Source organism: Coregonus clupeaformis, chromosome 3 (assembly GCF_020615455.1).
Source record: "Coregonus clupeaformis isolate EN_2021a chromosome 3, ASM2061545v1, whole genome shotgun sequence".
Lineage (NCBI taxonomy): Eukaryota > Metazoa > Chordata > Actinopteri > Salmoniformes > Salmonidae > Coregonus > Coregonus clupeaformis.
This window is the reverse complement of record NC_059194.1, coordinates 37,483,205-37,498,057: the sequence shown is the minus strand read 5'-3', so window position 1 is coordinate 37,498,057 and position 14,853 is coordinate 37,483,205.

Genomic DNA, 14,853 nt, shown 5'->3' with positions numbered 1-14,853 from the left:
CTAACTCAATCACCATGCAAGTATGAGATAAGCCTATGAAATAACTTGGTTAAATAAACCCAGATGGAGAATAAGTAAAATTGAGCTTTTGCAACTTAGCTAGCCAGCTAACGTGTGAAACTGTGTCCGACAGTCCAGATGAAGAAGTGTCAGACTTTGCTAGCTAAGGTAGTTAGCTACCATTACTGACAGTTAGCTAGCAAGCCAAACGTCTACAATTTTTTTTAAATGTAGCTATATTCCGCAACAACACTCCAGTAATCTAGCGTCGCAAGCATGGACATGAGGCTAATGTTAGCTAGCTAGTAAATGTTACCACAGCCAGAGATATTAGCACAGAAAATGACTAACTAGCTAATGGTCGTTAGCTAATGCTCAAGCTAACGTTAGCTAGCTACCTAATTATAATAGGACAACCTATTTAACCTGAATGAACATCAAATTCATAATCTGTAATGTTTGTGACTCACTGTTTTCAGTCTGCCAAAATGCCCTTAGTTTGTCTAAATAACGTTAGCCGTTTTCCAGTCAGTCACTAAGTCGCACTAGAAGACTTGTAAGTTGCCACGTCTTGACACTTGATCACGTTCTGGTGGACTGGCTGGGTCAAATATCCATAATGTATTGTTTAGTGTTGTGCTTTGCTGGCATGCATATAAAAATATTGGTTGAGTTTGCCCCATCAAGATTGACATGCTAAAATCGGCACTGCCACAACCAAACCATGCTGTTTTTACAGAAAACAACCCACCTATTGACCCAATGCCTGCAACCCAGCAATTGGGTCATCCAAACCAGAGTGTAACTTATATCTCAAATCCATGCATGCAAGAAGATTTGACCCATCTGGTGCACACACATTTATCTATCCTCAGTTTGATTAAAGGCCTCAGTGTATTTTTGCCTTGTAACTGATTGCTTCTAGAACGAGAGAAGGAAAAACATCAAGATGAGCTAGTACTACTATTTTAAAGCAATGAAAGATCTAATTGTTACAAAGAATGAATGTATGGGCTACATTTGAGAATACATGCATTTGCTTACCTTAACAATCTTGAAGACACTCATTTATCACTCAAAGTCTTATCAGTGATTGCACCACAAACATAGGCACGACTCCAACACCATCATTAAGTTTGCCGACGACACAACAGTGGTAGGCGTGATCACCAACAACGATGAGACAGCCTATAGGGAGGAGGTCAGAGACCTGGCCGTGTGGTGCCAGGGTAACAACCTCTCCCTCAACGTGACCAAGACTGTCATGTTCGTTTAAGGACGGGTCAGACCAAGGCGCAGCGTGAAATGCATACATGTTTAATATTAAATAAACACACAAACAAAAACAACAAAACAACGTACCGTGAAGTCCTCAGGCTAAACACCTATACACGGAACAAGATCCCACAACTAGTGATTGCCAATAGGCTGCCTAAGTATGATCCCCAATCAGAGACAACGAGCGACAGCTGCCTCTGATTGGGAATCACACTCGGCCAAACATCGAAACACACAACATAGAATGCAAACATATAAAATACAATATAGAAATCCACACCCTGACTCAACATACAAGAGTCCCATGAGTCAGGGCATGACAGTACCCCCCCCCCCCAAAGGTGCGGACTCCGACCGCACCAACCTGACATAACAGGGAAGGGTCCGGCTACGGGCGTGACGACCACATTCTCTCCGCCTCCACGTTACGCCCCTGGTCTGGTCTGGACCTCGGCACGCTGCTTCCCCTTTCCTTCCTCCCACAATGTACCAAGCCCTGTCTGGACCCTGGTGTGGGAGACCCCAAACCTGGAGAGGGGCTGACGTCTGGGTCTGGACTGGAGCCGCTGACCGGAGCTGGACCGGGCACCGGTGGAACGGAATACTCTGGCTCCGGACTGGAGCTGCTGACCGGAGCTGGACTTGGCACCGGTGGAGCGGACTACTCTGGCTCCGGACTGGAGCTGCTGACCGGAGCTGGACTGGACCCCGCTGGAGCGGACTGCTCTGGTTCCGGAGTGGATCCGCTGACCGGAGCTGGACTGGGCACCGGTGGAGCAGACTGCTCTAGCTCCGGAGTGGAGCAGCTGACCGGAGATGGACTGGACCCCGGTGGAGCGGACTACTCTGGTTCCGGAGTGGATCCGCTGACCGGAGCTGGACTTGGCACCGGTGGAGCAGACTGCTCTAGCTCCGGAGTGGAGCAGCTGACCGGAGATGGACTGGACCCCGGTGGAACGGACTGCTCTGGCTCCGGAGTGGAGCAGCTGACCGGAGCTGGATCAGGCACCAGTGGAGCGGACTGCTCTGGCTCCGGAGTGGAGCAGCTGACCGGTGCCAGACCAGGCACCGGTGGAACGGGCACGGGCCGTGCCGGACTGGACACACGCACCACTGGTCTGGTGCGAGGAGCAGGCACGGGCCGAACCGGACTAGGAACACGCACCACTGGCTTGGTGCGAGGAGCAGGAACGGGCCAGGCCGGACTGGGAACACGCACCACTGGTCTGGTGCAAGGAGCAGGAATGGGCCGGGCCGGGCCGGACTGGAGACACGCACCACAGGTCTGGTGCGAGGGGCAGGAACGGGCCGGGCCGGACTGGGAACACGCACCACTGGTCTGGTGCGAGGAGCAGGAACGGGCCGGGCCGGACTGGAGACACGCACACTGGCCTGGTGCGAGGACCAGGAACGGGCCGGGCCGGACTGGGAACACGCACCACTGGCTTGGTGCGGGGAGCAGGAACGGGCCGGGCCGGACTGGGCACACGCACCACTGGTTTGGTGCGAGGAACAGGAACGGACCGGACTGGGAACACGCACCACTGGTCTGGTGCGAGGAGCAGGGACGGGCCGGGCCGGACTGGGAACACGCACCACTGTCTTGGTGCGAGGAACAGGAACGGGCCAGGCCAGACTGGGAACACGCACCACTGGCTTGGTGCGAGGAACAGGAACGGGCCGGGCCGGACTGGGCACACGCACCACTGGTTTGGTGCGAGGAACAGGAACGGACCGGACTGGGAACACGCACCACTGGTCTGGTGCGAGGAGCAGGGACGGGCCGGGCCGGACTGGGAACACGCACCACTGTCTTGGTGCGAGGAACAGGAACGGGCCAGGCCGGACTGGGTACATGCACCACTAACTTGGTGCGAGACGCAGGCACGAGGTGTACCGGACTGGGAACTGACGTTAGAGATCTCCGACTATACCAGTCTTTCACTCTCCGCGCCCAGTCCTCCTCCCGTGAGGACTCCTCCCTGAGCCCTCACGAGTGCAGTGGTCGGGGCTCTTCTCCATCGATCCCCGACCACCCTTTTAGCCCCCTCAAAAAAAATTATTGGGGCTGTCTCTCGGGCTTCCTCCTCGGCCGGCGCCTTCTGCGTTGCCGTTGCTCCTCTCTAAACCGGGCCTCCACTGTCTCCTCCCAAGGACAGCGATCCACCCCAGCCTGAATCTCCTCCCATGTCCAGGATCCCTTTCCGTCCAGGATCTCCTCCCATGTCCAGGATGTCTGCTCCTGGGCACGCTGCTTGGTCCATTTTTGGTGGGATCTTCTGTCACGTTCGTTTAAGGACGGGTCAGAGCAAGGCGCAGCGTGAAATGCATACATGTTTATTTCAATGATAAACACACGAACAAAACAACAAAACAACGTAACGTGAAGTCCTAAGGCTAAACACAATACAAGCCTCTAACACGGAACAAGATCCCACAACAACTGATTGCCAACAGGCTACTTAAGTATGATCCCCAATCAGAGACAACGAGCGACAGCTGCCTCTGATTGGGAATCACACCCTACTGAATAGCCTCCCTACTGTTATTTTATTTTACTTCTGCTCTTTCTTTCTTAACACTTTTTTTTTATTTTTTTTATTTTACTTTTTTATAAAAAAATAAATGCATTGTTGGTGAAGGGCTGTAAGTAAGCATTTCACGGTAATGTCTACACCTGCAATGTATTCACCTAAAAATAAGTGTTTAGGCAAATCATTAGTTAGCTAGCTACCTATTACATTCATTTTGCAAAAATATGATAGCTAACGTTAACCAGCTAAGCACTAGCCAGTCAGTGGCGCTGACAGATTGAAACTGGTATCAATAAAATGTGTTTCACTCTATCCCATAAAACATGACATTGCTAACTAGGCATCATTTAGCTAATACAATTTTAAAGTTTATTATGAAGTTTAATTAAGTTAGACACTCACCGGACAACTTTGGTAGGTAGCTAGCTAGATAGCTTGGTTTCCATTTTCCAACAGATGTTTCAAATCCCCCTGATTGGTCATCAACAGTTACTGATCTTGGAACTTGTTGCCACAGGTTCAAATAGAATCTTGAGAGAATTGTCTGCCAGAAATAAAGCTCTGGCAAACTGTTTGCCACTAGTGGCAATACATATTATTGTTGCCAAAGGTTTGCCGCAGATTCACCACTAGTGGCAAACATTTGCAAACTTCTGCTAACATTTTGTGGCACACTATTTAGATTGCAGCAAATTTGCCTCAACAAATTAAGTTTTGTAAGGGGAGTAGTTGACAAAGAGAGAGAAAGATAAATTTCTTAAAAAATGAAATAGAAGAAGCGAGAGAGAGCACGCTAGGTATATTTTGTATTTTTTTCACTTACTTTGCTAGTTGAGCCTACTCAAACAACCGGCTCAAACAGAGAGGGATGGTATGTTAGCTAGCTGGCTATGGCTATCCAACACTGGAACTCTTCCAAGTCAAGGTAAGCTTTTGGTTTTATTAATTTATTGCCACTGGGGCCTGCTGGTGTAATTGCTAAACTGCTTGCTGACTATACTGTCCTGCATGATTGTAGCAGGAGAATTGTTAGTTCTAGTAGCTATGTTGTCTATGACGTTAGCTAATAATGGTGACAACCATGTAGGCTGTGTGTACCGGTTAGAGGTTATGACATGAAGGTTTGGCTTGGAAATATTTTTTTGCCTGGTCATAGACAGCTGATGTGTTGGTCACTGAAGTCCAGAAGCGAAGGGAAAAGGTGAGAGGAGGAGAGTGCATAGATAGTTGTGAGAAGGAATTATATATATATACAACGATCAAAGTGATCATGCTGTTTTTATGTGCTGCTATGAAAGTTAACTGTGTTTGCGTTTGATCAGGGGTGTATTCATTCTACTGATTCTGTAGGAATACTTTCTTAAAGGGAAGCAAACGGGACAAACATACAATACATGGCCAAAGGTATGTGGACACCCCTTCAAATTAGTGGGTTCGGCTATTTCAGCCTCACACGTTGCTGACAGGTGTATAACATCGAACACACAGCCATGCAATCTCCATAGACAAACATTGGCAGTAGAATGGCCCGTACTGAAGAGCTCAGTGACTTTCAACGTGGCACCATCATAGGATGCCACCTTTCCAACAAGTCAGTTCGTCAAATTTCTGCCTTGCTAGAGCTGCCCCGGTCAACTGTAAGTTTAAAGTTTTAATGTCACATGCACAAGTACAGTGAAATGCGTTTCTTGCAAACTCAAAACCCAATAATGCAATAATCAATGTATTACTAAAAAAAAACTAGAAATAAGAATAGGAAATATGAAATAAAGTAAGTAACTAAGCATACTATATACAGGATGTTTTTTAAAAGTCAGTTCCAATACCATATTTACATGTGCAGGGATACTGGAGTGATGGAGGTAGATATGTGTAGGGGTAAGGGGACTATGCAACAGGATATAAGATACACAGTGTAGCAGTAGCTTGTATGTGAGTCAGTATAAATGTATGTGCATATTATGTGTGAGTGAGAAAATTATGGATTGAGTGTTTGTTTGTGTTGGAGTGACAGTGTGTGTGAGTGTGTAGGGCCCTGTGAGTGTGCATAGAGACAGTACAAATATTGAAATAAAAGGTCAATAAAGATACAAGGTTAACTCAGATAGTCCGTGTAGCTATTTTGTTAGCTATTTATCAGTCGTATTGTTTGGGGATAGAAGCTGTTCAAGAGCCTGTTGCTGACAGACTTGATGCACCGGTACCTCTTGCCGTGTGGCAGCAGAGAAAATAGTCTATGGCTTGGTTGGTTGGAGTCTTTGACGATTTTCCGGGCCTTCTTTTCACTACGCCTGATATAGAGGTCCTGGATGGCAGGGAGCTCGGCCTTAGTGATGTCCTGGGCTGTCCGCACAAACCTCTGTGATGCCATGCGATCGAGGGCGGTGCTATTGCCATACCAAGCAGTGATGCAGCCAGTCAATATGCTCTCAGTGGTACAGCTGTAGAACCTTTTGAGGATTTGAGGGCCCATGCCAAACTTTTTCAACCTCCTGAGGGGGAAGAGGCACTGTCACGCCATCTTCACGACTGTGTGTGTGTGTTTGGATCATTTTCAGTCTTCAGTGATTTGGACACCGAGGAACTTGAAGCTGTCTAGCTGCTACACTGGCGCCCCGTCTGTGGATGTGGCTGGGATGGTGGAGTTAATGTGTGCCATAACCAGCCTCTCAAAGCACTTCGTGATTACAGAAGTGAGTGCTACAGGGCGGTAGTCATTGTGGCATGAAGCCTAATGAGTTCTTAGGACTCTATGATTGTGGTCATCTTAAAACATATGGGGATATATGGTGGTGTCAAAGGAAGGCCCAAAAAATTGTCAGACTTAAATCACCAAAGTCACAGACTGTTCTCTCTGCTACCGCACGGCAAGCGGTACCGGAGAGCCAAGTCTAGGTCCAAAAGGCTCCCTAACAGCTTCTACCCCCAAGCCATAAGACTGCTGACCAATTAATCAAATGGCCACCTGGACTATTTACATTTCCCCCCCTTGTTTTTACACTGCTGCTACTCGCTGTTTATTATTTATGCATAGTCACTTTACCCCTACCTACATGTGCAAATTACCTCGACTAACCTGTAACCCCGTACATTGACCCGGTACCGGTAACCCCTGTATATAGCCTCATTATTGTTATTTTATTGTGTTTTAATTGTAAATGTTTTACTTTCGTTTATTTAGTAAATATTTTCTGAACTCTATTTTCTTAAAACTGCATTGTTGGTTAAGGTCTACACCTGTTGTATTCGGTGCATGTGACAAATAACATTTGATTTGATTTAATTACAGACTTGGAAAAGGAGAGGTTGAAAATTACCGTGAATATGCCTGCCAGCTGTTCTGCGCATGCTCTGAGAACGCGCCCTGGAATACCGTCGGGGCCCTTGCGGGTGTTGACCTGATTTAAAGAGCCTTCTGACATCAGCCTCGGAGAGCGAGGTCACCCAATCTTCTGGGTCGTGACTAGCCACATGCGGCGGGAGTCGGAGCCTGTGTAATATGATTCCACCTTATTCCTATATTGTCCTTTTGCTCAGTTGATGACTCAGCGGAGGTCATAGTAGACCTTCTTGTAACTTAGTCTTGTCTTCAGCAGGTAGTATCAGGGTTGTCTACGATAGCTTTGTGTGCGGTAGCCCTGTTCTTTAGTTTAGCGCCAACCTCTGTGTTAATCCATGGCTTTTGATTGGGGAAGCAGCGAACGTCGCCTATGCATTTTCTAATGACGGAGGTGGTTTCTCAACATAGCGAATCGCTGGTACTTCCTGTTTCAGCTTCTGCTTGTAAACGTGAAGCAAGAATATGGAGTCATGATCTGATTTGCCGAATGGCGGATGAGGGAGGGCTTTGTATGCTTGCTTGTAGGTAGAATAGCAGTGGTCTAGGACTCTATTGCCCCTAGTGGCGTTGGAGACGTGTTGATGGAAGTTGGGCATTACATGTCTTAGTGACAACAAATTATAATCGCCGGCAACCAGAAAGCCTGCCTCTGGGTGTAGGTTTTCCTGCTTGTTCGTTAAGCGCCAACCTGTTATTTTTATTGTCCTGAGGTGGAATGTATATATCAGTCACGATAACAGCTGAAAACTCCCTCGGGAGGTAGAATGGTCGGAATAACATCAGGTTTTCCATGAAGGATGAACAGTGGGTCGACATTTCCACTATGCTGGAATTAGCACACTGGTTGGAGTTGATGAAGAAGCAAACCCCTCCGCCCCTCGATTTCCCCGACTACACTGACCTGTCTGCCTGTTGAATGGAGAATCTATCGAGTTGGATAGCCGTGGGGGGTATCTTGTCCGAAAAGCAAAGAAAATTGCAGTTCCTAGAGTCCTGTTGGTAGCAAATGCGCGATCAGAGGTCATTAGCCAGTAAAATCGCGGGAAGATGTGGCCGGTTTTGCCTGAGCTTTAATCTCACCAGGATACCCCCTCTCTTGCCTCTGTAACGCTGGTGTTTCCTCTTGGGTAGCCCGAAAATTGGGTTGAAATTACAGAGACATCCCTGGGCAGATGGGTTGAAGTCGAAGTAGAAGCCGGAATTAGGTTAAGTAACTGCCGATCTGATGTTCAAGAGTTGTTGTCGATTTGTAAGAAAAAATAGCGGATACATTTCGTGAAAAGTAGAAATAAACGACAAAGTTGGGTCGGAACTTCCAAAACGACAGCCATCCAGTACGGCACCATCTTGCTGTTATTGTGAAGTGGAAACGTCTAGGAGCAACAACGGCTCATTCAAGAAGTGGTAGGCGGCACATGCTCACAGAACGGGACCACCGAGTGCTGAAGCGCGTAGCGCGTAAAAATCGACTGTCCTCGGTTGCAACACTCACTACCGAGTTCCAAATTGCCTCTGGAAGCAACGTCAGTACAATAACTGCTCGTCGGGAGCTTCATGAAATGTGTTTCCATGGCCGAGTGTTGGCTGGAGGGGTGTAAAGCTCGCCGCAATTGGACTCTAGTGCAGTGGAAACGCGTTCTCTTGAGTGATGAATCACGCTTCACCATCTGGCAGTCCGATGGACAAATCTGGGTTTGGCGGATGCCAAGAGAACGCTACCTGCTCAAATGCATAGTGACAACTGTAAAGTTTGGTGGAGGAGGAATAATGGTCTGGGGCTGTTTGTCATGGTTCGAGCTAGGCCCCTTAGTTCCAGTGAATGGGAATCTTAACACTACAGCATACAATTACATTCTAGACGATTCTGTGCTTCCAACTTTGTGGCAACAGTTTGGGGAAGGCCCTTTCCTGTTTCAGCATGACAATGCCCCCGTGCACAAAGCGAGGTCCATACAGAAATGGTTTGTCGAGATCAGTGTGTTAGAACTTGACAGGCCTGCACACTTTTGGGATGAATTGGAACGCCGACTGCGAGCCAGGCTTAATCACCGAACATTGTTGTGGAAAATAACCACTATACTTTATTACAAATAAGGTCTTACAGAGTTTTTGTTGCATCAAGAAATGACTTTATTAAAGTTTTCAACAAAGCCGATACCAGTCTGCAGAGTGGCACACCGTTCTCCCTCCCTCACGTCACATTATATAATATATACCATCATCCCCAACTCTTCTAGCTCTAAATCCCTCCCTCTTCAGTTTCCCGCTCTTTATCACTCCACACCCACTTTCTTTGTCCCTGAGGGCGGCTGAACTATTACTCCAACCAATCACTCGCTCCCCTGTCTTGCACACACACTCATGTTTAGTTTAAACATGAGAAGGCCCTAAATTCTTGAATCATACACAAACCTCACCCCATCATGCTGTAATCAATCAAGAAGATACCAAGGAGACAAAGGTCTAGCCCAAACTCCATTCAACCCTGGTGCCGCTCCCTTCACTGTGTTTGAAGAGAGAGACAAAAGGCCACAAGCTAGTTTCAGTCTCTCATCAGATAAGACAGCCATGGATTTAAGTAAGAGCAAGCAATTTGACCTTAGGGCAGATTTCCTCTCTACTCGCCCACACACACAGTGAAATGCCCCAATTAAATTCCTAGCCCAGTAACAAACAATTCTAACTCAATGTTCGTGATTAACCCAGTTCTTTCTCCTAATTCATTAAAGAATACACATCAACATCAGTGCCCGACCTCACTAATGCACTCGTGGCTGAATGGAAGTAAGATCCCTCAGCAATGTTCTAACATCTAGTGGAAAGCCTTCCCATAAGAGTGGAGGCTGTTATAGTAGCAAAGGCGGGACAAACTCCATATTAATTCCTCGATTTTTGGAATGAGATGTTAGACGAACAACTGTCCACTTACTTTTGACCATGTAGTGTACATTAATTTGTCCAATAGAAACTCTCGTTTGCAACTGTTGGACTAAGGATTACACCCTAGATCAGCTAGATGCAGGCAAGAGTGTCACTGTGTGTCACCTTGATAACAAAAATGTATCTCTACCTGTGCACCTACGTTGTAAACTTTCATGTATAGGCAAGGTTGTAGCAACCTCATGATGGGTATAGGGAAAATTCTAGTATGATGTAGTAGCCTAAACCTATCGATGTTACATTGAGCTGGGCGAATGGAATATGAATAACAGTCATCCAATACGCTGCCATAGAAATAAGGCCATGCTCATGAAAAAAATTGTCCTCCCTCCAACCGCCTTCAGAAAGTATTCAGACCCCTTGACTTTTTCCACTTTGTTACGTTACAGCCTTATTCTAAAATGGATTAAATTGTTTTTTCCCCCTCATCAATCTAGACACAATACACCATAATGAAAAGGCAAAAACCGAATTTTAGAAAATGTTACTCATTTATATAAAATTAAAAACTGAAATAACTATTTACATAAGTATTCAGAACTTTTACACAGTACTTTGTTGACGCACCTTTGGCAGCAATTACACTAAATAGTGTTCTTGGGTATGACGTTACAAGCTTGGCACACCTGTATTTGGGGAGTTGCTCCCATTCTTCACTGTATATCCTTTCAAGCTCTGTCCGGTTCGATGAAGATAGTTGCTGCACAGCTATTTTCAGGTCTCTCCAGAGATTTTCGATCAGGTTAGAGTCCGGGCTCTGTCTGGGCCACTCAATAATATTCAGAGACTTGTCTCGAAGCCACTCCTGCGTTGTCTTGGCTGTGTGCTTAGGGTCGTTGTCCTGTTGGAAGGGAACCTTCCCCCCCAGTCTGTGGTCCTGAGTGCTCTGGAGCAGGTATTCATCAAGGATCTCTCTGTACTTTGCTCCATTCATCTTAGCCTCAATCCTGTCTAGTCTCCCAGTCCATGCCGCTGAAAAACATCCCCACAGCATGATGCTGCCATCACCATGCTTCACCGTAGGGATGGTGCCAGGTTTCCTCCAGATGTGACGCTTGGCATTCAGGCCAAAGAGTTAAATCTTTAGGTGCCTTTTGGCAAACTCCAAGCAGGCTGTCATGTGCCTTTTACTGAGTAGTGGCTTCCGTCTGGCCACTCTACCATAAAGGCCTGATTGGTGGATTGCTGCAGAGATGGTTGTCATTCTGGAAGGTTCTCCCATCTCCACATAGGAACTCTAGAGTTCTGTCAGAGTGACCATCAGGTTCTTGGTCACCTCCCTGACCAAGGCCCTTCTCTCCCGATTGCTCAGTTTGGCCGGGCGGCCAGCTCTAGGATGAGTCTTGGTGGTTCCTAACTTCTTCCATTTAAGAATGATGGAGGCCACTGTGTTCTTGGGGACCTTCAATGCTGCAGAAATGTTTTGGTACCCTTTCCAAAAGCTGTGCCTCGAAACAATCCTGTCTCTGAGCTCTACGTACAATTCCTTCAACCTCATGGCTTGGTTTTTGCTCTGACATGCACTGTCAACATTGGGACCTTTATATAGACAGGTGTGTGCCTTTCCAAATCATGTCCAATCAATTGAATTTACCACAGGTGGACTCCAATCAAGTTGTAGAATCATCTCAAGGATGATCAATGGAAACAGGATTCACCTGAGCTCAATTTCAAGTCTCATAGCAAAGGGTCTGAATACTTATGGAAATAAGGGATTTCTGTTTTGAATATTTAATACATTTACACACAAAAAAAAAACAGTTTTTGCTTTGTCATTATGGGGTATTATGTGTAGATTGGTAAGGAATTTTTTTTTATTTAATCCATTTTAGAATAAGGTTGTAACGTAACAAAATGTGTTAAAAGTCAAGGAGTCTGAATACTTTCCAAAGGCACTGTATAAGCCTAATTAATAAATTCACCATGCTCAAAGGGGTATTCAATCTCTGCTATTTAAAATGTTTACCCATCTATCAATAGGTGTTCTTCTTTGCAAGGCATTGGAAAACCTCCCTGGTCTTTGTGGTTGAATATGTGTTTGAAATTCACTAGTCGACTAAGGGATCTTACAGATAATTGTGTGTGAGGTACAGAAATGAGGTGATCATTCAAAAATCTTTTTAAACACGATTATTGCCCACCGAGTGAGTCCATGCAACTTATTATGTGACTTGTTAAGCACATTTCTATTCCTGAACTTATTTAGACTTGCCATAACAAATGGGTTGAATACCTAGCTTTTCATTTTTACTTAATTCATCTTTGACATTAAGGGGTGTTGTGTGTAAGCCAGTGAAACAATATCTAACTTTAATCCATTTTAAATTCAGGCTGTAACACAACAAAATGTGGAAAAAGTCAATGGCTGTGAATACTTTCTGAAGGCACGTATCTAATCAATATATATTTGTGTTTTATTTTTCATAAATGTTTGATTAATTGTAGAATTATTCTTCCACTTTGACATTACAGAACATTTTGTGTATATCGTTGACCAAAAATGAAATTTAAATACATTTTAATCCCACTTCGTAACACAACAAAATGTGGAAAAAGTCAAGGGGTGTGAATACTTTCTGAAGGATACCCAGGGTCATATACACTGAACAAAAATATATACGCAAAAAGTGTTGGTTCCATGTTTCATGAGCTGAAATAAAAAATCCCAGAAATGATTTCTCTCAGATTGTCACGACTTCCGCCGAGGTTGCCTCCCCTCCTTGTTCGGGCAGGTTTCGGCGTTTGTCGTCACCAGCTTACTAGCTACTGCCGATCCCATTCTCATTTACATTTTAGTCATTTAGCAGACGCTCTTATCCAGAGCGACTTACAGTTAATGAGTGCATACATTTTCATACTGGCCCCCCGTGGGAAACGAACCCACAACCCTGGCGTTGCAAGTGCCATGCTCTACCAACTGAGCTACAAGGGACTCATCACGCCACTTGTCATGTCTTGTCTTGTCAATCACAAACACCTAGTGCTCATTCCCCTAATTAGTATGTGTATAAGTATTCCCTCTGTTCCCCTTGTCTTTGTGAGTGATTATTTCATTGTGAGAGCGAGTAGCTCGGTTGAGCTACTCTTCCTGTTGTTATTGCCAAGGTGGAATATTTCCCTTGTGATAGTTGTGATAATGGTCCCCTTTAGCTCAGTTGGTAGAGCATGGCGCTCGCAATGCCAGGGTTGTGGGTTTGTTTCCCACGGGGGGCCAGTATGAAAATGTATGCACTCACTAACTGTAAGTCGCTCTGGATAAGAGGGTCTACTAAAATGTAATAGTTTCGTATTGACGCTGGGTGCGTTTTATTTATGTAAATGGGATAAACGCGGTGTGGAACGAGGGAGGTGCCGCGTCAGAGGACTAAGGGGAGTTTGCTCGCCTCTTTCGGGCCGTTTTCGATCACCCGCCTGAGGGTCGAGAGGCGGGCGAACAACTGGTCCATCTGAGGCAGGGGATGAGGACCGCACAAGACTACACGCTGGAGTTCCGGACGCTGGCAGCGGGGTCCGGGTGGAATGAGCGGGCCCTGATCGACCATTTCCGGTGCCACCTAAGGGAGGACGTCTGATGGAGCTAGCCTGCCGTGATGCCATGCTATCGTTCTCCCACCTGGTGGACATGGCCATCCGGCTGGACAATCTGCTAGCAGCCAGAGGACGTCCTGGTAGGGGTCTGCCCGTTCCCACTCCAACGTCTCTGACCCCGAGCAGATGGAGCTGGGGGGAGCCGCCGGTCAAGAGAGTGCAGGAGGACAGCTACAGTGCCACTCTGGTGGCACGAAGGGACAATCCACCTCACGTCGCAGTCAACGTTCCTTTGGGTCTGGAAGCGGTAGGCAGGGTACTCATGCATCACTCCAGGTAACGAACACCCAAACTTGTTCAGAGCCCTTTGCGGCGCACTGTACCTTATCTATCTCCTTTCCCGATCACCTGGTAGTTTCCCAGTGTAAGGCGCTAGTCAGTTCAGGCGCAGCTGGGAACTTTATGGACAGGGCAATTGCACGCCGTCAAGGCATTTTAATTGGTTCTCCTATCCATTCCACTCCCCATCAGAGCACTTGATAGTCGACCATTAGGGTCCGGGTTGGTTAAGGAGGTTACTGTACCAGTCACCATGATTACACAGGAGACGCATGTTGAGCAGATCACTTTTTTGATTATTGAGTCTCCTGCTTACCCTGTAGTCTTAGGTATTCCGTGGTTAGCCCTTCACAACCCCAATTTTTCATGGCCGCAGAAGGTTCTTACGGGGTGGTCGCGTGAGTGTCCGGGTAGGTGTCTAGGTGTTTCCATTGGTGCGACCACGGTGGAAAGTCCAGACGGTAACCCCACCGTGCGCATTCCCCCCGAATACCATGATCTGGCACTCGCGTTTTCCAAGACGCAAGCGACTAAATTACCACCTCATCGGGAAGGGGATTGCACGATAAACCTTCGGGTAGACGCTGTACCTCCCAGGAGTCATGTGTATCTCCTGTCGCAGGCTGAGAGGGAGGCTATGGAAACATACGTCACCGAGTTCCTGTGCCAGGGGTATATACGCCCCTCCACTTCACCTGCTTCCTCGAGTTTCTTCTTTGTGAAGAAGAAAGATGGCAGTTTACGCCCGTGCATTGATTATCGACCAGGTGACGGTACGATTTAGTTATCCTCTTCCCTTCATTCCTTCAGTGATTGAGTCAATGCATGGGGCCCGTTTTTTCACCAAATTTGACCTCAGCAGTGCCTACAACCTGGTGCGTATTCAGGAAGGGG